Raw genomic sequence first — 23163 nt, 5'->3', positions numbered from 1 at the left:
CCGCGCTCTAAGGCTTGGTCGCGGTGGTGCAAAAAATGTTTCTCCGCGCTACTCGAGACCAAAAATCCTGCCCTGTCTACTGAGCATGCCCGGTTTGACAGCTCCACAGCCGAGGGGTTTTTTCCCCCCCTTTTCCCCAGGACTCCAGGTTTTAGCCGCAGCTGAGGTAGGGGGAGGGAGGAGGAGGGCTGAGGGAGCAGGTAACGGTTAGAGGAAGGGAAGTCAAAGAAAGATCGAGGTGTTAGAAGGTGGAGAGAAGGAAGGAGAAAGCTGAGGATGGAAGCAAAAGAAGGAATATGGATAAAAAATTTTTAGTGTAGTGAGTACCTGTCCAGGAGACTCGTGACCAGCTTTTATTATTTTTTTCCCAAGGGTTAGGTGGGGTGGGGAGTTCGGAAGAGTATTCTGTCATCCCCAAGATTAACCTGGGACAGGGTTCCATAGTCATGACACACACAACCGCGTGTGCACACACACCACACACAATGGAGTGCAATCACTGCTTGATGTGTAAATCCTCAGGACTGACTTAGAAAGAATGCCAAGTCTCTTATCAGTATAACTTTGGCAAAGAGCAAAAAAGCGAGGCAGAGAGAGGAATTGTTGGGGTTCCTCCTTTCCCCTCTGCCCGCCTTCCAGAAACGCCAAGCCTATGACTGCGGAGCATAAGTGACCCCCAAGCTCTTGTGTAGGTCTGCGTGAGAGCACCGCCGACTGTCTCCAGCTGACAGTGCGACCCCAGCGCGCCAAGGCAGGCCACACGCAGCCTCCTGGCGGCGCGTCAAGTCAGCACTTACAATGTCCGTCTGGAGGGGGGGTCCAGTGCTCCAGCTCCAGCCCTGCCTGGTCACCCAGTTCCCTGAGCTCCCCAACCGGCTCCATCCCTCACACTGCTGGGCACTAGGGCACATACCCAGGAGAACCCAGCGCGCTGCCCCATGCCTTGGATCCCTCCCGTTCCACCCTCTTCAGCTTCCTCGAAAAAGTGGAAAAGCGGAATCTGCATGCCCATAAACTCTTCGCGAGCCTTAGGAGTCATATTGGGCATGCTCAGAACTTGGGGCGCCTGGCGTGGAGGAACTCTCCAGCCGCCAACATCTGCACGTCTGGGCCAGATGTGAGTCTGAAGCGTGAGGCGTTGGCGCCAGATTAGAGTTTGGCTCAGGTTCCAGAGAGGGCGATGGCGACGCCCACAGTCGCTTTCTCCTTCCTGGCTTCCCGACGAGAGCCAGTCCGTGGGAGATACCAAGTGCCGAGCCAGGGGAGCTGCACCAACTGGAGAAACCGGAGTCTCGCGTGCTCCCAGACCCCTTCCCCCAACACCACCCGGGCCGTACACAGGTAGGGGGCGCGCAGAGCAGCAAAGAGCGACTGCAAACCTCTAGGTAAAGAAAAGAAAGCGCTAAGAGTCTAACCTTCTTTGGGGGAAAGACGTTTACTGATGGTTTTCTTCAGTGAAGAAAGCAGGCGCGTGTGCTTATGTATGCGTGCACGTACGTTTGTAATTTTTCTCTCCAAGACCAAAGCTAGAGGCTATGGCCGAGCTGAAAGCCCGCAGGGGGTTGCAATAAGGCACATTCGGAGCCTTGGATGGCCCTAATTACCGGGAAGAGTTGCTCGAGGAGCGATGGGGGCACACCAAAGCTTCCAGCTGTTCTCCACCCTGGGTGGTGGCAGCTGCACGAGGAAGGCTTCCGGGCTGAACTGTCTCTGCGCGCCTGAGCTAGGGGACCGAATTTGGTTTATTAAAGAGAGGTAGTATGGGGTGACGCCAGGGGGAGATGTCGGAACCTTATGTTCCCGTTTTCCTGGTTTTGGTACAGGTATTTGCAAAGAGGGAGCATTGTAAGCCCAGCACACCACTGAGGGCTGGAAATACACCGAGCTGAGCACTCTCGGGGGAAGAATCAGGGAACCCAGCACGTTTATTCCTATCGCCCCCTTTGCTACACCGCCTTCAGCTTGGGGCAGGAATCGTTTGGATCCCTGCTGCACACCATCACCCCACCACCCACCACCCACCCCACCGCAACAAAGAAACAAAAGATGACAGCCCGACTCTAAGGGGATAGTAACTGCTTTCAGAACCATCTTTGCCAGGCTGTTGAAAAAGCAATAGGGAAGGCAGAGGCTATAAACCTGTGTCGTGCACCAATATGTAAATGAACTTTACTAAAACCTACTACTTTTATCCAAACCAAAACAAAAATGTGTGTATAGCTTTTAATCCTAAATAAAAGATTCCTCTTTAAGAACTACCAGCACCCTGAACTGTGGAGGGAAAAGACTTTCAGGATACCTCCTCAACCTCTACGTAAGAGTTCTGGAAGGAGGAAAAAGAAACATCTGGCCAGCCACTTCTCTAGTGACTCTGAAAACACTGAAGTCTAAGGAAATTCTGTAACCAACGATTAAGGAAACAGCTCTTCATTAACGTAAATGGAACTCAGGCAGAATCAGACATGGACAAACCATTACAGCCATGGGAATGGAATGTAGGATTTAAAACCACGATCATCTCACTCTCAACACTCACTGTCTCTTTGTTACTCTTTTTGAAGACACGGGGAGGAAGGGACAGTTGATGTGTAGGGATTTCATGAAAAGAAACTCAGCTTGTTTCTCTCCTGGCAATTCAACAGTCTGTTTAATCATTAAAAAAAAATTCCTCCTTTACCACCTCCTCTTTATATATTCTCACATTCTTCCCTCTCATTTTCCTCACCCATCTTCCACAGTTCCCTGGAGCCCTTAATTCATTTGGTCTGCACCTGTCTCCCTTTAGTTCTTCCAAAAGCATTGTTTCCCTTTTTAATTCCAGTGTACAAGGGGGTTCTGTCATTTTTCTCCTTTTCTGAAGAACAGGTTTACAGCTTCTGGAGATCCACAACCTGATATGGTAGGTGGGTTTCCTAAAACATTTATTCAACTTTAGAGATTCCCTAAACACATTTAAGCAACAGGAAATTGCAGAATTCTCAAGTCATTTTGCTCATAGGACACAGATTTCTATTTCAAAGGTGAATGTCAGGGAGAAGGTACACTAAATTGCCAGTTTCAGGATGGCAATGTAAAGGAAAACATAACCAATTATAATAAGAGCATGCAATCTCTGTATGACAGTTGCCTATTTGCCTAGATTATTCAAAGAATTTGCTAGCAATTTTAAAAGAGATATGCCTTTTTGTTAACAAAGATCACACAACATGAACTGGTACACCCTTATATGTTTATTCCCAGAACTAATGCAATTACAAAAATTCAACCCAGAAAATTATCTTGAAGCATCTTCTGTGTTCCAGGAACTGTGCCAGCACTGGGAATACGTAAACAAATTGAGACTTTAAAAAGCTAAGAGATTTTCAAAGGTTTGTGAACATTTCAATAATCAAAGAAGCATATATTGAGTGGCCATTACCATGCACCTAGAACAATAAAGTCCTAGAGAACAATATTTAGATTTTCTGGCTTTGTTATTTTAAACATATTCATTGAACCCATAGGATGTATTTTCTGCAAAGAATATGTAATGGAAAATATCACTTATTTCAGTCTTGTTTCTAAGTACTCTCATAAGTAAGAGTGTAAGTACAATAATATTAGAAGACTAAAGTCAATAACAATCACATAAAGAAAATCAATGTGCACCATCTAAAATGAAGGGGTTTTGTTTGGTTGCTTGTCTAATGGGCAGATATTTTCAAAGGCACACTTTCAGAATGTACTTGTTGGGGTGAACCATTACTTCCTTTTGCAACTGATAACAATGTCATCCAGAGATCAGCTACCAGAGATTATGAATGGTGCTGGCACCTTACCCTTTGGTTATAATGATTGGAAGGAGGAAAGGTAGCTTAATGATTTCCTGCTGTAACAGTTTCCATAAACAGAGCTGTAAAGTTGCAGTCACCAGTTTGCTGCTAGGGAGTGGCCGTTTTTGGCCAGCTGTGGGCCCCTCCCGGGAAAGCAGCCACATTGGAGGAAGCTCACTTGAGCCTGGATGTGAACAGTTGGTGGCTGGGATTCTACATCCATCTGTTCAGAACAGAGTCAGACATGTTAATTTTTCACACAGCCAAGTAAGGCTCAGGAAAAAAAGTGACAAGCCAGTTAAAGTCTTCTCTCTACCTATTCCTATTTAATATCCAAATGGACAAATGGATCTTGTGGATGCACTTTTCTGACTAGAGTTCCAAGGAGAAGCAAAAATTCTTTTTTTTTTTTTTTTTTAACTTTGGGTTTTAGCAAGTCACTTTGTATTCCACGTAGCAAGCCTTGCTTCTGGAAGTGTATATTCAGACAGAATATCCCTCATTGGAAAGGCCCCATCAATGCTGCTGCACCTTACTCTCAAAATATCTCTAATACAGATTAATCGTAACTTTCAGAAACAAAGGTATCTCAATAGGGTGCAGTGGCATTTCGTTCGTGTTATTGCTACATGGGTTAAAATAACTGCCTAAATTTAAAATTATAGAAAGTTAAAAGAATGGCACCTTGGTCTTTAATTTATATGAAATTCACTTATATTTGATATGCATATACCTATAAATGTGGCAACGATGCCCCCCAAAATAACAGTGTCTTCCCTTTCAGATCTGAAAGCTGGTTTCATGATAGTGTTTGTCTTTATATTAGAAATACCATATGATACCACCTAATACAGGAAACTAAAGAGCAACACAAACAAACGAACTAAATAGGCAGAGACTATAATAGTAGTCAGTAGGGGGGAGGGGGGAGAAAGAGAAGAGGGATACGTAAGGGAAGGGTCTAGTCAAGGAACGTGTACGAATGACTCATGGACATGGACAACGGGGAGGGATATGATTGTGGGAGAAGGGATGGGCTGGGAGGGGGGAGCAATGGGGGAAAAATGGGACAACTGTAATTGAAAAACCAAAAAATAAAATTAAAAAAGAAATACTTTTAAGAATACTTTTGGCACTTTTTAGCTATTGTAGTTGAAAAGAGGAAATATGAATTTCAAAATGTACTATGATTTCTGTTTGAGAACTGAAATTACACTCAAGAAAAAGAATTTGAAAAGAAAAAGAGTTATAGAGAACAATTAGGATTGTTCTGCTGGCACCAAAATGTATTTGAACTTATCTCTAACTTTGTGACCTTAACCTTTTAAGTGAATTATTATCAGGATTAACTTATAGGTAAATATTAATTTGTATTGAAATGGCGAAAGCATGTAGTGCTTCTAAAACACATGCTTAGTAATGACTATAAGCAGATTTTTATAGCCACATACATTAACAATTACTATTAGATGCTAACAATTATTAGGATAGTCTATTATAAACAGATTTTAAATGTGTTTTATATGAAAATTGGGGACTAAGATGTTATCATTTTCCATGCAACACAATAAACATGAATAATTTCTTCTCAGACTCAGGAAACAGGTTCCCCATATGTATCTTCATTCTCTCATTCATACTTTCATGAAGCAAAGATTTATAGAAAACCCACTGTGTGTCTACTCAGTGCTAAGTACTAGAAAGAGAGTGATAAACAAAACATACCTGCTTCTGCTTTTGTGGAGATTACAATCCACTGGCAGGAGACCAACATTCCCAATCCCACAATGACGTTTATAGTTTTAAACTGATGAGCACTCTGAAGGAAAAGAACACAGTCTTGACAAGAAAACAACAGAGGAGACTCCATTTAGATTGGGGTTGGAGTGATTAGGTAGCTTCCCATGAGGCCATAGCTACTAATTTGAGACCAGGAGAATGAGTAGTAGTTAGCCTTCCAGGCCTGCAGAAAAGCAGCTATGGTACTGTATTTACAAGAGAAATAGCTTGACAATGTCAAGTGCATCTGGAGTGTAATGAGCATAAGTTGTGTATTTGGGGAGGGGGTGCTGGTGACATGAGATGAGGCAAGAGGCAGAAAGGAACCAAATCATATAAGGATTTAGGGACCTTGATAAGGATTTTGGGTTTTGTCCTGAGGATAATGAGAAGGTGTGATACGATTTAATGGATTTAATGGCTCTTTCCCTGCACCAACCAAATCTTTATACATGGCCAATTCTCAGATGACCACCTTTTTCTATCCTTATTCTATCTGACCTATGGCACTGAGGGTTGTTTAGAAACTTTTAGGTATCTGTGTAGTCAAAATTATTTTCACAATAATACTAAGACATTATTTGCCTTTCATTCATTCTCTTACAAATATAATTCAATTAATTAAATGCAAATTAACCCTGGCCAGTGTGGTTCAGTTGGTTGGGCATCGGCCTACAAACCAAAAGGTTATAGGTTCAATTTCTGGCTGGAGCACATTCCTGGGTTGCAGGTTTGATCCCTGGTCTGGACGCATACAGAAGATAGCCAATCAGTTTCTCTCTCATGTCCTTGTTTCTCTCTCTTTCTCCCACTCTTCCCACATCTCTAAAAAAATAAATATTTAAAAAATGCAACAGCAGATATTGATACTTAGTTATGTTTTATTAAACCAGGCACAAAAGATAACAATACTTTTCTCAATTTTTTTGTTGAAATACAGTAGGTTTTCATGAAAATTTTATGTCAACATGTAATGAGTATATTACTGTTATTTTACAGACCTCAATACATACATATTTAATTCCTGCTTTTTTTAACTTCTGATAAATATCAGTAGTGATAACCCATAAAGTATAAAGGGGTCTAGAGACCAATGCCAACCATTAGCCAACCACCGATATCCTTTTCTTAAAATAGTTGTAGTTTCCATCCTATCAATGTCTTTTACTTTCCAAAAGGCTCAGTCCTTAGATTCATAATAAGAAATTGTTATACTGCAATCCAGAAAAATTATTTACAACAACTGTGTGAGGCATTTTAAACTTGTTCTAACTAAACAAATTGCTTTCTTAACCCCGTAACCCACACTTTGAAAAAGTGTGGATGATCTCACCCCATTTCCAGGTTTAAATAATTACTTCTAGTTTGTATCTCCTGTCCTAACATTGCTCCTGGGCAAACTAAATTTGTTTAAAATTGAACTGATCCCCAATATTATTTTTTCAGTTTTTAACAAACTTACAAACCAAAAAGCTCCCATTTCAAAATAAAAATTAAATCACAGATCATTTAGATGTTCACAGGTATTACATTTATCTAAGCAACATATATACATGTTCGGGTTTAAGATGTTAAATAAATTTCTGTGACAGATATACTTTTTTTCCTAAATAACCAAGAACATTACAGAGTTAAGGCAGAGTCATAAGTATAATGTAGTAGTCACTAAGTTTTTCTTGAGTCTTCACTTTAGATGTTGTTACTTCTAGCATAGTTAAGCAGAGTCTTTCATATTCACAAACACTGGAATCTCTGGTAGGTACTATATATCAGCTGGCATGCATATAAGAAGTCACACATTTTAAGAATGTTTTAAGTAAGGAACATGCAAACCCCAGGGATGGATAAACCCTAAAAACGCACAATTGTGAACATTTGCAACCATCACAACTGTGGCTGAAGACTGTGCATGCAGTTCTTCTGAAATGAGATCTCAAAGCAGTACAGTTCAAAGTAAAAGATTTTAACAAAAAATTGGCATATGCATAATTTTTCCAACAATTTGTATATGTCAACCATTTAACTAATTTATCTACTTGAAAAAAACGCAGTAGAAAACTGAACACCTTGTTTCATTTCCTCAGTTATTCACAATTATAGCAGTTACAACTCCATACACAGCATCACCAGTGGTGCCCAGAGTCAGTTTATATTGAAATTACATTGTTTACACCAAGTGAACAGTTGTCTACCACTACTGGCTAGTATACATATGAACTAAAATGTCATGATTTGGTAAGAAATAAATGCTGCTCCGATCAGCTGCACTGCTTCTTTTGTTCTTTGTTTCAAGCCTGTAAATCAGTAGGGGGTTGGGCTTGCTGACCCTGCCCACTTGAAGAGGCTGCCTGCTGCGTTTTTTTCTTTATTGTCCAATCAAACACGCCATCATATTTTAAGTTCAGGGAACTGAAAAGACTGCGGAATAGCTGCTTCAGATACTTGTAATCTGGAGCTTCATCAAAGCCCAGCCCACGACAATGGTAGAAGTATGTAGCAAATTCTGAAGGAAACCCATCACACAGGGCTTCAATAGTAGTAGCAATCTTCATTTCACTAATCTTCTCCTGTTTTCCCCCTTCTGTTGAAGCTTTTACTCCTTGCCATGGTAGGCTGCTTCTCAGAAAATACATCAAAACATAGCCTAATGATTCCATGTCATCCCGGCGACTTTGCTCAAGACCTAGATGTGCATTGACGCTAGCATATCTAATAGTGCCGGCGAGACTTCTACCTTCTTTGTATGGTATGTGTCGCCTCATCTTGTTTCTGTATTTTTTTGCCAAACCAAAGTCAATAAGGAATAGCGTACCACATTGATGACCAATACCCATTACCATGTTATTTGGTTTAATATCTCTGTGGATAAAATTCTTTGTGTGGACATATTCAATTCTACTGATCATCTGGTCAGCTAACATAAGCACAGTTTTCATTGTGAAGCTTCTTGAACAAAAATTGAAGAGGTCTTCGAGGTTAGGTCCAAGAAGATCCATGACTAACACATTTTGCTCTTTTTCCTGACCATACCACTGTATCCGAGGGACGCCAACCGCACCCTGAAGAACCCTATAGAGTTTCATCTCGTACAGCAACTGCGGATGACGGGTATTCTGCAATTCTATCTTCACCGCCACTCCCTTGCCACTATTTATGTTCACTGCCAGATAAACTTCCCCGAAAGAGCCAGCCCCAATCTTTCGTACCAGTTTATATGTCCCTCCGATAAGGCTGTCGGTAAGGCTGTCGGTCTTGAAACTGCTGCTGCTCGCCATCTTGAGGGATGAAGACACAGGCGGGAACGAATGCCGGATCTCTGAGAAGATGTAGGCCTCAGGCCTCGTCGTCTGTCACAGAGGTGCTGTGGAGAAAGGCAGCAGAAAACATAAAACGGTGGCACTTGGTGTTACACGGCCCCGATTCCGAAGGGATACTGGACCACCCCCACTCAGTCAGACCTTAGTTTGTGAGGGGTTCTCACCGATATCAGGCCGGGCCACTTGCTTCTTGGCAACCGTGGCTGCGTCGCTTTCGTCACAGAAGGGACGACGCCGTTGACGCCACTGCCGCTTGCTCCGGCACAGAAGAATTACGTCACTACGCCTAGGTGGCCATCTTGTTATAACGACTTCAGCCAAAGGAAAATCGCCAACATATATTTAAAATAGGAAAAACGGAAGATTACAAAAATTAGTATCTCATATTTATATGAATTGACTAAAACTAAAATATTTACAAATAAATTCACAGAGAAAGGACTAGAAAAAGTAAGTCACAATATTAATAGTCATTAAGGGGATTTTAATTTTTTAAATATTTGTGCTTTCTTTTCCATAATAAGTGTATTAATGCATAATCAGAAAGCTATCACTAAAAAAGTAAAACTAATCTATCTTGTAAGTCCTTCGTCTCTTCTTGCCTTTCATTTTAAAGGTATCATTCTATTCATATCATGTCTTGCTTTTAACACATTTTTTTCAGTAATAATTATTTTAATAATGCATACTGCTCCAGATCCACTTTTGTTTTTACCACTAAAAGAATTCCAATCACAGGATGGGCATAAGCAGAAATCACTGACCGCCACAAAGTAGGTTCATCCATTTTCTAGGATACCTAGTGCATAGTTGAAGTTCTAGGTACTAATGCTACTGCAGCTCTGTCTGTCTCTCTTGAAATTGTATGAGGTAGAAGTTATCACACAGGCCATAAAATAGACCTGGTTACAAAGAGGGCAGTCTATCTTTTTATTTAAATATTATTATGAATAAAACCTACAATTTCTTTAATTTAGGTCACTTATGCATCTACCTGGGATGCCCTTCATTCTCCATTCTAGCTGTCTCTCCATACTTATCCAACACATATCCATTCTATCTTTTCCAAGAAGCCCTCCCTGAACTTCCATCCTGAAATGCTATGCCTCCTCTGAACTGCCAAAGTATTTTTCCTCTCTTGGCCCTTATCCCAATCCTTTGTATTACAGTTATTTATTTAGATGCTTATTTCTTCTATTGTACTTTTATTCTTTGAAGGCTGGGACGTCTTTCTACATATCTTGGTTATATATAATACACCCTAGAGAGATAACTGGGGACAAGTTATGTGTTTAACAATTTTATTTCTAAAACAAGGAATTAAAATGGGAAGAATTGAGAGAAATACGTATGGTTTTTTTTATCACATTTAATTCAAATTATCATTTCCTGCGCCATATAGGAAACTTTAAAATCTAGTGCCTTGATTTAACACAATCCTGAAACCATGCTTAAGAGGTAATATTGTATTTAAAGGAGATTATGTGTATTTAGTAAATTAAGCTTCTTGTATATGGTGTTAATAATCTATAGTTACATAACAAATTAGCTCAAAACTTCATATTTTAAAACAACTTTTTGCCATTTCTCAAATTTTGTGGGTGAGATGAGAATTTTTTCTTGTCTGGGCTCACTCAAGTAGTAACATTTATGGCCAGTCACCTGGGGTTGGGTTCATCCTAAATGCCCTTATATGTCTGCTATCTATGCTTGAGTGCCTGGAAAACTGAGATGCTTGGGCCTCTCTCTCCATGTGGTCTTTCTCCAAGAGATCTCATATTTTCTGTATCAGTTAACTATTGTAGCATGACAAATACCCTTAAAACTTAGTGGCTTAAACCAGCAGTAATTTATTATCTCTCACAACTCTGTGGGTCAACTACAGGTTTGCTCTCTTGGATTTTGACACATTTGTGCACTTGCATTCAGCTGGAGGGTTGGCTGGCCTGAAGGTACAAGGTAACCTTGCTCATATGTTTTGCACTAGGTGTTGAGTGCTTTCTGGATGTCTTAGTTGTCCTTCTCCACATGCTCTCTCATTCTCAAATAGACAACACCAGGTGCCTTGAATGCTGGTATCAGAGCAGCACTGCACAATGGCCAAGGTAGGAGCTACAGTGCCTGGGAAGGCCTAGGCACCAGAACACACACAGTGTTACTTATGCTATGCTTTATTATTCAAAGAAAATCACAGGACCAGAGAAATATACTCCATCTCTTGGTTGCAAAATATTGTGGCCATACTTTTTTGGTCGCTGTTGTTCCATAGGCACAATTTGAGATATGAATTATTATAAATTCAATGTTCTACAGGATTGTGGTATAAATTTCCAATGTAGGTGATATAATTTTTTTACTTATATTTCTTTTTTATTGAGAAGTACTGTCACATTCTCATTTTAGTTTCCTTTTCTTTTTTGTTACATAGGAAATCCATGAATGCATTCTTATTGCAAAATATTTAAGGAATATAATAATAACAACCTATTACATAGTAAGTTTATATTATGTTCCAGGCTTCATTATAAGTAAGTGTATTACATATATTGCTCCATTTAACCCTCACAGCAAATCTATGAGGTAAGCAATTATATCACCACTGTTTTGTAGATAAAGAAGCTGAGGCACAGAGAGGTTATGAAACTTGACAAGGTCAAACAGTAAATAAGTAGCAGAGCCACTATGTTCTGTGACCCCCCCCTAGGTTCTGTGACTGCTTTTAATTACTTGCTATAGCTGTTTTTAGTCTTGTCCCTACTTTTACTCTGTCAACAATTTGGTATGCATTTCTTTAGCCCTACTTCTACACATTTATGTATAGAAATATGTTCATATGCATTTTTCTTACCTAAATTGGATCACATTATATACAATATTCTGAAACTTGCTTTTTCTATTTAAAAATATAACAAGGTGATACATCAGTACCTATAAATCTACCTCATTTTTTGAACAGCTGCATAGCATTCCATTTTGTGGCGATACTATAATTTATTTAACTTTTCTATTCATGAACACTCAGGTACTTTCCAATTATTTCCTTTTACAAACAATGTTGCAATAAACATTCTTGAATTCATTTTTTCTTTATAAATTTTTGTACACTTGTATGAGAATTTCTTCAGAATAGATTCTTCGAATAGATTTGATGGATTAAAGACTGAGATGTATACTCCCAAATATCCTTTCAAAAAGGCAGAAGTTTATGGAAGTGTCCATTATCCCTGTAGTCAGTAGCACTGTACATCATCAAACAATTTGAATTTAATGAACAAAAATACAACATTGATATTTAAATATATATTTATTAGATTGCTAGTAAGATAAAACATTTTCATATGATTATTGCCTTTAAAAACTTTTTGGGAAGTACCTTTTTCATTTTCTCAATTTTCTAATAGATTATTTCCTTTCTCTCATGCATTTGTTGGACTTCTGACATATTCTAATCATTATTTTTCTGTAGTATATGTTGCCAATATTTTCTCTCAGTCTATCACTTGATGTTGCCAAATCTATCAGTTTTTTTTCTTTCATTGAGTCTGGGTTTTGTATTTTGCTTAGGATGACTACCATCCATGATTTTAAAAAATATCTATTCTTTGCCTTGGCCAAATGGCTCAGTTGGTTGGAGCATCATCCCGTACACAAAAAGGTTGCAGGTTCAATTCCTGGTTAGGTTGCAAGTTCTATCCCCAGTCAAGGCACATAGAAGATGCAACTGATCCATGTTTCTCACTTCCCCTCTCTCTAAAATCAGTAAACATATCCTCAGGCAATGATAATAAAATAAAATATCCATTCTTTTCGTCTGTTATTTCAATGTCTTTAAAAAGCATAACTCTAAAGTTTATTTTTATTAATGGCTTCTGTTAAGAGTACAGCCTATATTTTTCTCTTCATTTGATTGGCCATTTGTCCCAAAACCTTTTATTGCAAGTGCTTCTTTTCCTCTGTAATCTGAAGTTTATCATAATTCAAATTAACTTACCTTTATATATATTTTTTTAAATTCTCAATTCTGTTCCACTGATTTGACTGACTTTCCTGAACTAATACCATACTATATTAACATTATTTTTATAGTGTTTTGAAATCTCTCCAATAAGCATCTCCCTTCCTCTCTCACTCTCCTTTCTTTTTAACTTTTCTTTTTGTGGATAAAAGTATATGTTTGCCACACTTTTCACCTATAGGAACTTTCAAGAAGTTCTTTCTATTATCCAGATTTTTAAAAAAATATTAACCCCAAGTCTATCAAGAATGCTGTGGAGAATTGATTGTGAATTTGGGTTACTGTTATATGACAATTAATATTTAGGAATGCATTTTCCACAGGAAAGTTATCTGTAACACGAATGAGTAACCTTTATCAGAGAAGAGAGTGTATATGAGAAATTCACAGAGAAATTAGGTGGGGAGACCCCATGAGGCAGATTGGAGCGTCGAATCCTTATCTTGAATGAAGGGCCCGAGAGTTAGGACACATAAGCTAAATTTCTTGCTCTCATTGTCCTACTCAACCTTAATTAATTGAATAAATACATATTTTGAATAAACAACCTTGAAGTGAAATTATTCACTGGATAACTTTCACTTTTGCTCTCAGCAGGGATATCCACTCTTCTGCCCGGAAGCCCAAAACTACTTGGAACTGTCCTTCCACCTATAGGAGCCTCCTTCCTTTACCAAATGTCAGGTAAACCAAACACTGAACAGCTCATAGTTTATATATATCCTTCTGGTCATGGCAGAATCTTCTAGAAAGATGGAGGTAGGGCAAGTTATATCATTATATAAATTTGTTTTAACCATTTACTTTATGCTTCCATTTGTTACACTTGATAGTACTATATACGATTAACAGGCTATTGGTTAGTAACTATTTTCAACTCATACTTTTAAACTTTAGAATCTCCTTAAACTCAGGAGTAGCTTGTTTATGTATAGTCTCTAAAATCGTCCCACGAGCAAAGCAAACATCATCCATCAACTGTTAGTTTTCAATATGCCTGTTTTCTAAGTAATATAAAGATGTCGCACATTGTTCCTTCACAGGAAGACTGCCAAAGTTATTAATATAATTTTTTTGGAGGAAAGGAGAAATTGTTTCCCTGATGTCTTCGTAAAATTTAAATGAAAATGAATGTGATTTGAGTGTTAGTATTCATGGCTGCTAGTTCTTCTCTGTTAATTTACATTTATATTCTTATAGGTTGAGCCTAGGGAAATTTAAAACTCAATTTCATTAATGCTGTAACTTCCATAGGAATCTCAATATGCACAGAAGTTCCTAGATTGTGGAGTTATTGGATGAGAATATAGCAGCTAAGCGTAATTGCTGAGTGGTTATGATAGTTAAATATGTACTGTCAATTTTGATTTTTGAAATTTTTCTGGACCTAAACCCAGTGTCCAAAAATTTTTTAAAACATGAAGCTAATATACTAATGAATTTTAACATTTTTAAAACAGAAACATTACATTTCTGAACCATTGCCCAGTGCTGATTAAGTATAGTTTAAACTAGATCATGTTTCACATTTGCAACTATTACACTGACATGCATGACATTGGTGATTACTGCATAACTTGAGGTTTGCAAGTTAATCTCACTAGAGTTAAGAGTTTTTTCATTTTCTGCTTTTATTGCAAATATGATCACTACTCTCTGTTGGCAAAGGTACTATGAAATAGGAATTTATGGTCCGAACAATAATGGTTTTCCCTGATTTTCAGATAGATGTTCCTTTTTTTCTTCTTTATAGCCTACATGTACATATACTTTTAAAATATCTTATTTAAAGATTATGCTTATGAAATTAGCTTTTTAAGGAAAAAAGCCCCTGGGCATTCCAGAAAGCCTTAACAGAGATAACACTTTCATCTACTTTTCTAAAATCCTCATTTTGTTTATTTTGATTAGACCACTCACTAGGTCACCCTGAATTATGTTTTAGAATTATATCCATCCCAGAGAAGTTCCACAGCTCTAAGACTTCAGACTTTTAGGCCTCTTATAACTCTGGACCATGAGAACTTTGACTGAAAGACTCATTTATCTTACTGCCCTCTTTCATAACACGCAGCTAAAAATCATTTTTATAAGTTTCAATTAACTTGCATCAGTAATAAGGTAGAAAGAGGGGAAAGAAGAAAGAAGAGAGAAGAGGAAAGGAAGGAGAGGGAAAGGGAAGAAAATACTATACAGAGACTTCACCTGATTATGCCTGGCCTACTATCTTTTGATTAACTCAAAGTCCACTGATTAGTAACCTAATCATAAGAGTGATATCATATTTATATGTCTGATCCTATTTAAGAGGAGGGTTTAATACAAGGCCTATAGATCAGAGGGAGGGAAACTTTGGGGTTGTCACAGAATGCTGCCTACTACAAATGTGATGTATAATTAGAATACAAAGATAGAAATAAAAAATAAGGATTATAGAATGACACTTCATCAAAATGGACACCCTTATGAAAATTTAAGAATCTTAATATAGAAATGTGATGAGAGTATTTTATAACGGTAAAGGAAAAGAGAGAAATTATATGATTGTTAAAACATACATATACTACCAAAATAGAGAATATGGTAGATGCTTATTTTAAAATATCCCAATTCTTACATAGGCAAGATACCATAGGGGTAAGAACTTAACCTATATACATTTTAGATTTATTTCTGCTAACGGTAAGAACATTTATGCATTCTCGTCTTAATGTTGCTAACAATTTAATTCCTCAGAAGGAAAGAAAGAGAAGCCCCAACGGAAAATACCGCTTTCGATTTTGTATTTACTGACAATGCAGAACTGACAGAAAATGATAGCAATAGAAGCATTCAGAGAATCGTCGTCGTCGGCAGCCGTCCGTCTCGAGAGACGATGGTGTAGCTTCTTAAGAGTCTATCTGCACCGCCGAGAATGGCTGTGCAGTCCAACTCGGGAGTGACACGGTATATGTCTCCTCCCGTGTTGAATCGACATCTTGCGATGACGCTGGAGTGTCCTCTCCAGTGAAGCTGAAGCTACAGAGCCTGGGCAGGGTGATATGGAGGATCTGCTGTTGCCCATGCAGCAGACCCCCCCTCTCTTCGCAGCTGAAGGATCCAAGGGAAAGACGGAGTCAATACAGCTTGGCTTCAGGTGCGCCGCAGGAGTTGCCGGTGTTGACTACAACGTCAAACCGCCTTAGGGACTCCGGCTCCGGATTTTCTGTCGGGGTTTACTCCCTTAGCCTTTCCCCTGAAGAGGTATGCCGCAAGGCAGCGGAGGTTTTTTGGAGTCAGAGTTTTCCTTCTCTGATGTGCCCTGACTGGAAGATCGAACCAGCGACACTTAGCTCGCAGGCCGACGCTCAATCCACTGAGCCAAACCAGCCAGGGTTATTCAGAGAATATGGCCTCTTTTAAACTTGTAACAAAGAAAAAAACCTCTAAACAGTTAACATACCAAGGGCTTCAGGAATGTAACATTTAAAAAATTAAGATAAAATAAAGTGAAGAAGTGTGAGACCTTCTAAGAGGTAGGAGGGGTAGGAGTCAAAAAGGCTCCTCAGAATAATTATTGGTCCAAACCTTAACAAACCAGACAAAATTAGACAGGTCCAGAATCTGGTAATGGCAATGGTGATGAAAGGAGTGAGATGAGAAGGAAGGGATTCTCTTTCCCAAAGAGAGAGTATAAGGTAAAAACAGAAGAGATCCTATGAGGAACGTTAACATGTAAGGGATAGTTAGAGGGGTACAAGAGATAGGAGGAGAACCTAGAGAAAAATAGGGTAATGGGAGCCAAAGTAAATTGTCATTTCAGAATGGCCTACAGTCTTTGATTGGTATGTCAAATCAATGTAACCACTGGAGTTATCAACCAGGAGATATTAAGGACCCTCGTGAAAACACTTTATTTGCAGTGATAGGGCAGGAGCCTGATTGTAGTCTAGGATAGTTTCCCAAAAGGAAGCAAGAAGGCAGAAATTAAGACAATGGGTGGATAAACTCTAGATATCACAAGAGGCAGTAGCAGATGGCAGTAGACTCTGCCCTCAGTTTAATAAATTTTTGTTTGCTTTATTTTAGCTTCTAGATATCCCAGGAAAAGCACATATAATCTGATTGGGCTTCTAAAAACTAAGGAGTAGATGACATCGGGATTTCTGTATATTATAGTCACAAAGTAGACTAGATAATGGTAAAGCCACTTTTGAGGACAAGATATTATAGTTTAATAAGAAGATGTTAGAAGTAAAGTTTTGGAAGCAGTAAAGGAAAGCTAGCTAATACTCCTAGGAACACCCTTACTTGTCCCCTCACCCAAAGCATACTGATCAGTAGCTTTCCTTCCAGGGAACTTTTTGAAGAAAGCCACCTTGTCCTTGGAAGAGAGTGAAGGTTTTGCTTCATGAAAATAAGAGGTAGTTTGTTTATTGTGAAACACATTGGCACAGTGAAAAGCATTATAAGGGAGGAAGACATTGGAAGATAGAGAGGGGAACCTTATCCCCACTGGAAGAATGGGAGAAATGAGGAAGTTCAAGGCAATAGAGGCCTGAGAGTCTGAGAAAGCATATGCGATGAAAAGATTGGAGACAAGTTATGATAAATGATTTAAGGTTTCCTGAACAGAATGCTGGTTTCAGGTTGTTTCACTGTGACTGTGTACATGAGAAAGATGGAAGAAAATAACAGATAGACTATCCTTAACTTTTGAATACTTGAATTTCAAGCCTTCTCCCCACCTTAGTTTGACTAAGAAAAATACAATGAAAACAACAGCTCACATATATTTCACCCTAGGGACTACTGACAGTGTAGGATTAAGGCCAATATAACAGTCAAAAGAAAGTGTGCTGGTCTGATACATGAGGTGGAAAATGTTTTAAGTGCGTGGATGCATGTTCACATACAACACATTCAAATGCCTCTGAATCAAGCAACAGTTTTGGCAAAGACTGTCTCTTTCCAAATTTCTTGAAAACAGGCACAGTGAAATAGAAGAGGAAGATGTTTTCCTCATGACATTTGCTTCAGGAAAAGAATAGATAATAACTTTAGAATTGAGGGAAAGGCTGCAGATCTGAAACAGGTGATACCTTTCTCATTTATATAACCTACAAGATTCATCTTGTGATCTCTGTTTTGTAAGAAATTAGATACCCAGTGGACATGGACAACAGGGTGGGGATTGACTGTGGGAGCAGGGGCTGGGCTGGGCAGAGCAGATCAAAGGGGGAAAAATTGGGACAACTGTAATAGAACAACAAAAAAATATTTTTAAAAAAGGAATTACATAGTAAATGAAAATTGCATATTCTGTTTAAAATATATTTTATTTGTTTATTTATTTGTTTGCTTATTTTTAGAGTAGAAAGGGAGGGAGAAACAGAGGGAGAGAAACATCAATGCGAGAGAGAACCATTTATTCATTGCCCCTTGAACATGGGACCAACTGACTGGGGACAAAGCGCACAACCCAGGCATTTGCCTGACCAGAAATCCAACTGGCAGCCCTTCATTTTGAGGAAAACCACACAACCAACTGAACCACACTGGCTAGGACAATAATTGCACATTCTTTCTATGAGAACACTCAATATGAAGAACAGTTAACAGAATCTGTGATGATTAGCCAAAGGAAGAGAAAGAATGCAATTGCTACCTTAAAATATTGTCAGGTGGAGGATAGAGTAAGTCTTAAATTCTTCTTTTCAAAAGGCTAATGAGGCCTAATAAATGGCCTTACAGCTAGTCTAGTAAGACAACAAAAATCTAAAAATTATTACTGTGCAATATGGGAATGGACTACTTTCCTTGCTGCTCATCATGGTGCGATTAAGCAGAGGCATGACCTTGATGTCTACCTACCAGGTGTGGTAGAGAGGAGAATTCTGCACTGCTCATAAAAGCTATGGTCAGCAACTCTTACAAACCCTTCCAACTCCTAGACTCAAAATGATTTGTGAATTTGGGCAGTGTGAGGGGGTGGATCAGAGGCCTTCGGCATTTTGAAAACACTCATACATGTATTGTTATTACTATTATCAGTGTTATTATTTTACTTCTTCTGACATGATATAGTAGTAAAAATGCCTCCATCTTTAAAACAGCAATGAACAGCATGCAGCACTTTCAGCTAACGCTTATACCTCCTTTATGTTTTAATGTTGTTCTTTGAGTACAACATGGGACTACTATCCCATCCTCAGAGGGACATATTCTTTGATTGGTTTCCTTTTAAGTAGAAATAACAGATTTGTTTTGAGTTATTTATCTTCTCAGCCCAAATCTTCTTTGTGCCTTCCATATATGTATGAAACTGACTGGGGTTACTGGTGAAGTCTGTTACTTTGTAACAAAGTGAAACTAACAGCTTTAGCCATAGGGCTGTCAAAACTTTGACATTTTTAATCCCATCCTCCAGTCCACTAAACTGGACACACACTATCCAATGCAAACTCTAGTTGACTTTCTGAGTGTATTCTGCATTTGGTTTAATGCCATGCATGTGTCTTATGAATCAAATTTGGTTGCTACTCTGTAGTCAAAAATTTTTTTTTATGATCACTGACATTTCCCACAAAAATGTAAAATATTAAAATATTTTATAAACATGGAAAGATTATCTATGTAGGGACAGTATAATAAAGTGGTTAATTGTGTAGTTTCTATAGTCAGACAGACCTAAATTAGGTTTAAATTTCAACTTCATTACATAGTATTTCCGTGATATTGGACAAATTATTTAACTGCTTTGTGCCTCAGTGTTCTTTCTTATAAAATAGAATAATAAAAGAACCTGTCTCAACTTAGTTCTATAATTTCCATTTTTTAAGCAATTTCTATTTTTTTGCTGAGATTACTTACATTTTATTGGTTTAAGAAATTTTGTAGACTTTCGGCCAAGATGGAGGCCTAGATTGACATGCTCCATCTCCCTCCACAACTAAGAAGGACTACAACTACTGCAAAACCAGAAATAATCAGAAGTTCCAGAAAATAAAGCTACATGGAAGTCCAACATATGAGGTTATAAACAAGTGGTGATCATCTGGACGGGTAGGAGGAGTGAAGCGGGGGCGGAGAGATCAAGCTGCAGTGACGAGCAGTGGGACTATGTTAAGCATAGACACCCGCATTTAAGGGGAGGCAAGAAGCGCCAGGGGAGCACCCCTGGCTGCGGTCCAGATCTGTCAGCTCAGGGTTCCAACACTGGGGAAGGCAGACCCCCATTGCCTTGGACTGTGAGGCCCAGAGGGCATAGGGATGGAGGAGGAGGCTCCTGGTCTCTCAGTGGAGAGTGAACAGCAGGAATCCATCTTGGACCCCTGCCCCCACACAAAGCACCACAGTGTGGTGAGAAGGGTCTCCCAGTTGTGCACGGGGCTCCGCCCACTATAGCATAGGAAGTGTGACAGCCCCGCCCAATAAGGAAAGGTAAACGGAAGCTGTCAGGATGGCAGGGATAATGACAGAGATCCCAATCACACAACTGACTAGACAGCAAATACATGATTTAACAGACGAACAGATAGATAATCTTTCTCAGGCCCAGTTCAAAGCTATAGTTATAAGACAGCTTACAGAACTAACAGGGGGACTTAATCAAGACGGAGAAGGAATGAAGGCTAGTCCTGCTGAAATGATGAAAACACATATGAAACAAGTGGTGAGGGAAGGAAAACCAGGGATCAAATCAACAAATCGGAACACAGGGAAGGAACAAACAGTCAACCAGTACAGAAAGAGGAAACAAAAACTGAGGAAAATGAGGAGAAGATCAGAAACCTGTGGGACAACTACAAGCAAGTGTACATCCGAATTATAGGGTTGCCAGAAGGTGAAGAAGAAGAACTAGAAATTGAAAAAATTATGTGGAAAAATAATGAAGCAGAACTTCCCTAACTTGGGGAAGGAAATAGACTTACAGGTCCAGGAAGCACAGAGAGTTCCAAAAAAACTGGACCCAGGGAGAACCACACCACCAAGACACATTATAATCAAAATGTCAAAAATTAAAGATAAAGAGAGAATCTTAAAAGCAGCGAGAGAAAAAGAGAATTATGTACAAAGGGGTCCCAGTTAGACTACCAGCTGATTTCGCAAAGGAGACTCTGTGGGCAAGAAGGGACTGGCAAGAAATATTCAAAGTACTGAAAATCAAAAACCTATAGCCACAATTACTCTATCCAGCGAAACTGTCATTCAGAATAGAAGGGCAGAGAAAGTGCTTCCAGGACAAAGTAAAACTGAAGGGGTTCATTAGATCCAAACCACTGTTATATGAAATGTTGAAGGGACTTGTTTAGAAGAAGGATGATCAAAACTATGAACATTAAAATGAAAACTATCACAACAAACAACAACAGAAGCTAAAGAATTGAAACAAAGGCAAACTACGTAGGCAAAGAGAGTAGAAAAAGAATTATAGGTATGGGGAACATATTGTGGGAGGTCAGCGGGGAGGAGGAAGGGGGAAAAGGGGGGGAGATGATGCAGAAATTAAGAAGCATAGTAGGAGGGAATGGAGTAGACAGAAAGATGTTGAGAAGAACTATATGCACAACCAATGGGCATGGACTACGGGGGAGTGGCCAACTGGAGGGAGGGGAGGTCACTAGGTGGAGGGGAGCAGAGGGAAAAGAAATTGGGACAACTGTAACAGCATAATCAATAAAACAATAAAAAAAGAACCTGTCTCAATATTTTATTATAAGCAATGAATGAGATACTTCATGTAAAGCCAACTTTTAACTATCATTATTACTATGATTTTATAACTGTGAGACTGAGAATGTTGTATACTATTTAGCAGCATGAAATATTTAATTTAATTTGCAAACAAACATAGAAATAGTCTTTAATAAATATATTTTAGAATACCTATCTTCTTCATATATAATTACTCATTCTGTTCTCCCAAAGAAAGCAATGAATAGGTGCAGCAATAACACATTTAATTTAGGTGTAGCTAAAACTGTCTTGGAGCCCTGACCTGCACGGCTCAGTTGGTTGGGCATTGTCCCATAAGCTGAGGGGTCACTGGTTCAATTCCCTGTCAGGGCACATACATGGGTTGCTGTTTCAGTCCCAGGTCAGGGTGTGTGCGAGGGCCATCCCATCAATGTTTCTCTCTCACATTGATGATTCTCTCCCTCTCTTTCTCCCTCCCTTCCTTTCTATATTTATTTATTTTTAGAGAGAAGGAAAGGGAGGGAGAAAGAGAAACATTGATATACGGGAGATATCAATCAGTTGCCTCTCACACACCCCCAACTGGGGACCTGGTCTGCAAACCAGGCATTTGCCCAGAGTGGGAATCAACTAGTGACTTTCAGTTTGCAAGCCGGCACTCAATCCACTGAGCCACACCAGCCAGGCCTAAATCTTTAAAAAAATAAAGATTTACAAAAAAGTGTACTGGAGGTAATAAAATGTAATATAAAGCATTATGGTGTACCATGTAAATCAGAAAAGTTTATTAAAACTAATGAACTGAGTTTGTGAAACAAAGTTTACATGTTAGAAAATATATGGAAGTTGTTTTTTAGCTGAAAAGCAGTGCCCAATAATAATAGCATTTTCCTACTAAAGAAGAAAAATAAACTTTGATTTGCTGTTAGATACCCAAACTCTGATTTCTTTGATTTAGATCATCTTTCATAACACACTGAAAAAAAATGTGTAATTTCTCAGTCTCCTTGTATTGCCAAAGGAAATGCAGTTCTGCAAATCACAAATGAACTGTGTTAACAATTATGAACCATTTGACAATAAGACAACATTATTTTGAGAAACCTAATTTGGACAAGGCATAAATTGGGCGACATCCAACCGGGTCACATTGAAGCTGTGTGATTTAGTTCAATGTTATTAGTGTTTCTTCTCTATTACACCTAACCTTTAAAAATTAAAAACAAAGCATACACAATGGGCTGTGTATTGTTACACATAGAATCTGCAGCAAGATGACATAGAGGAAAATCAGTTTTAGTACATTTTAAAAGATCTTGCCCAGTATTTTTCTATCAGTGAAGTATGGGAGAAATAAGACCTCCTTAAAAACATTTTGTCTTTCTCTTTTTAAATATTACATGATAAAAAAATGATAATCTTCTAAAAATGGAACACTTATCTAAACTGGAGCAGAAATTCAGTGAATTTTGAAAACCCAAGTGCAATTAAGAAACCTATTCATATATTAGAATTCTTTTCTGGGCTGGTGTACTTTTAAAATTTTATCAGCTGCTGAGAT

General features: G+C 38.7%; 1 long non-coding RNA gene and 1 pseudogene across 1 annotated transcript in view; one reads left to right on the top strand and one right to left on the bottom strand.

Moving 5' to 3' along the window:
- The first annotated feature begins 1071 nt into the window (after positions 1-1071).
- LOC149990792 (uncharacterized) overlaps positions 1072-23163 on the top strand; it is a 37891-nt gene continuing 15799 nt past the window's right edge. The window contains exons 1-2 of the long non-coding RNA XR_016508693.1: positions 1072-1341; positions 13521-13607. This is a non-coding gene — a long non-coding RNA (uncharacterized LOC149990792). The remainder of the gene's footprint in view (positions 1342-13520; positions 13608-23163) is intronic.
- On the bottom strand, positions 7880-8866 carry LOC149990794 (casein kinase I pseudogene; annotated as a pseudogene).

Source organism: Furipterus horrens, unplaced genomic scaffold, assembly GCF_987537825.1.
Source record: "Furipterus horrens unplaced genomic scaffold, mFurHor1.1.pri manual_scaffold_17, whole genome shotgun sequence".
Taxonomy (NCBI): Eukaryota; Metazoa; Chordata; class Mammalia; order Chiroptera; family Furipteridae; genus Furipterus; species Furipterus horrens.
The sequence above is the reverse complement of the archived record's forward strand: the minus strand, read 5'-3'. Positions and strand labels throughout refer to the sequence as shown.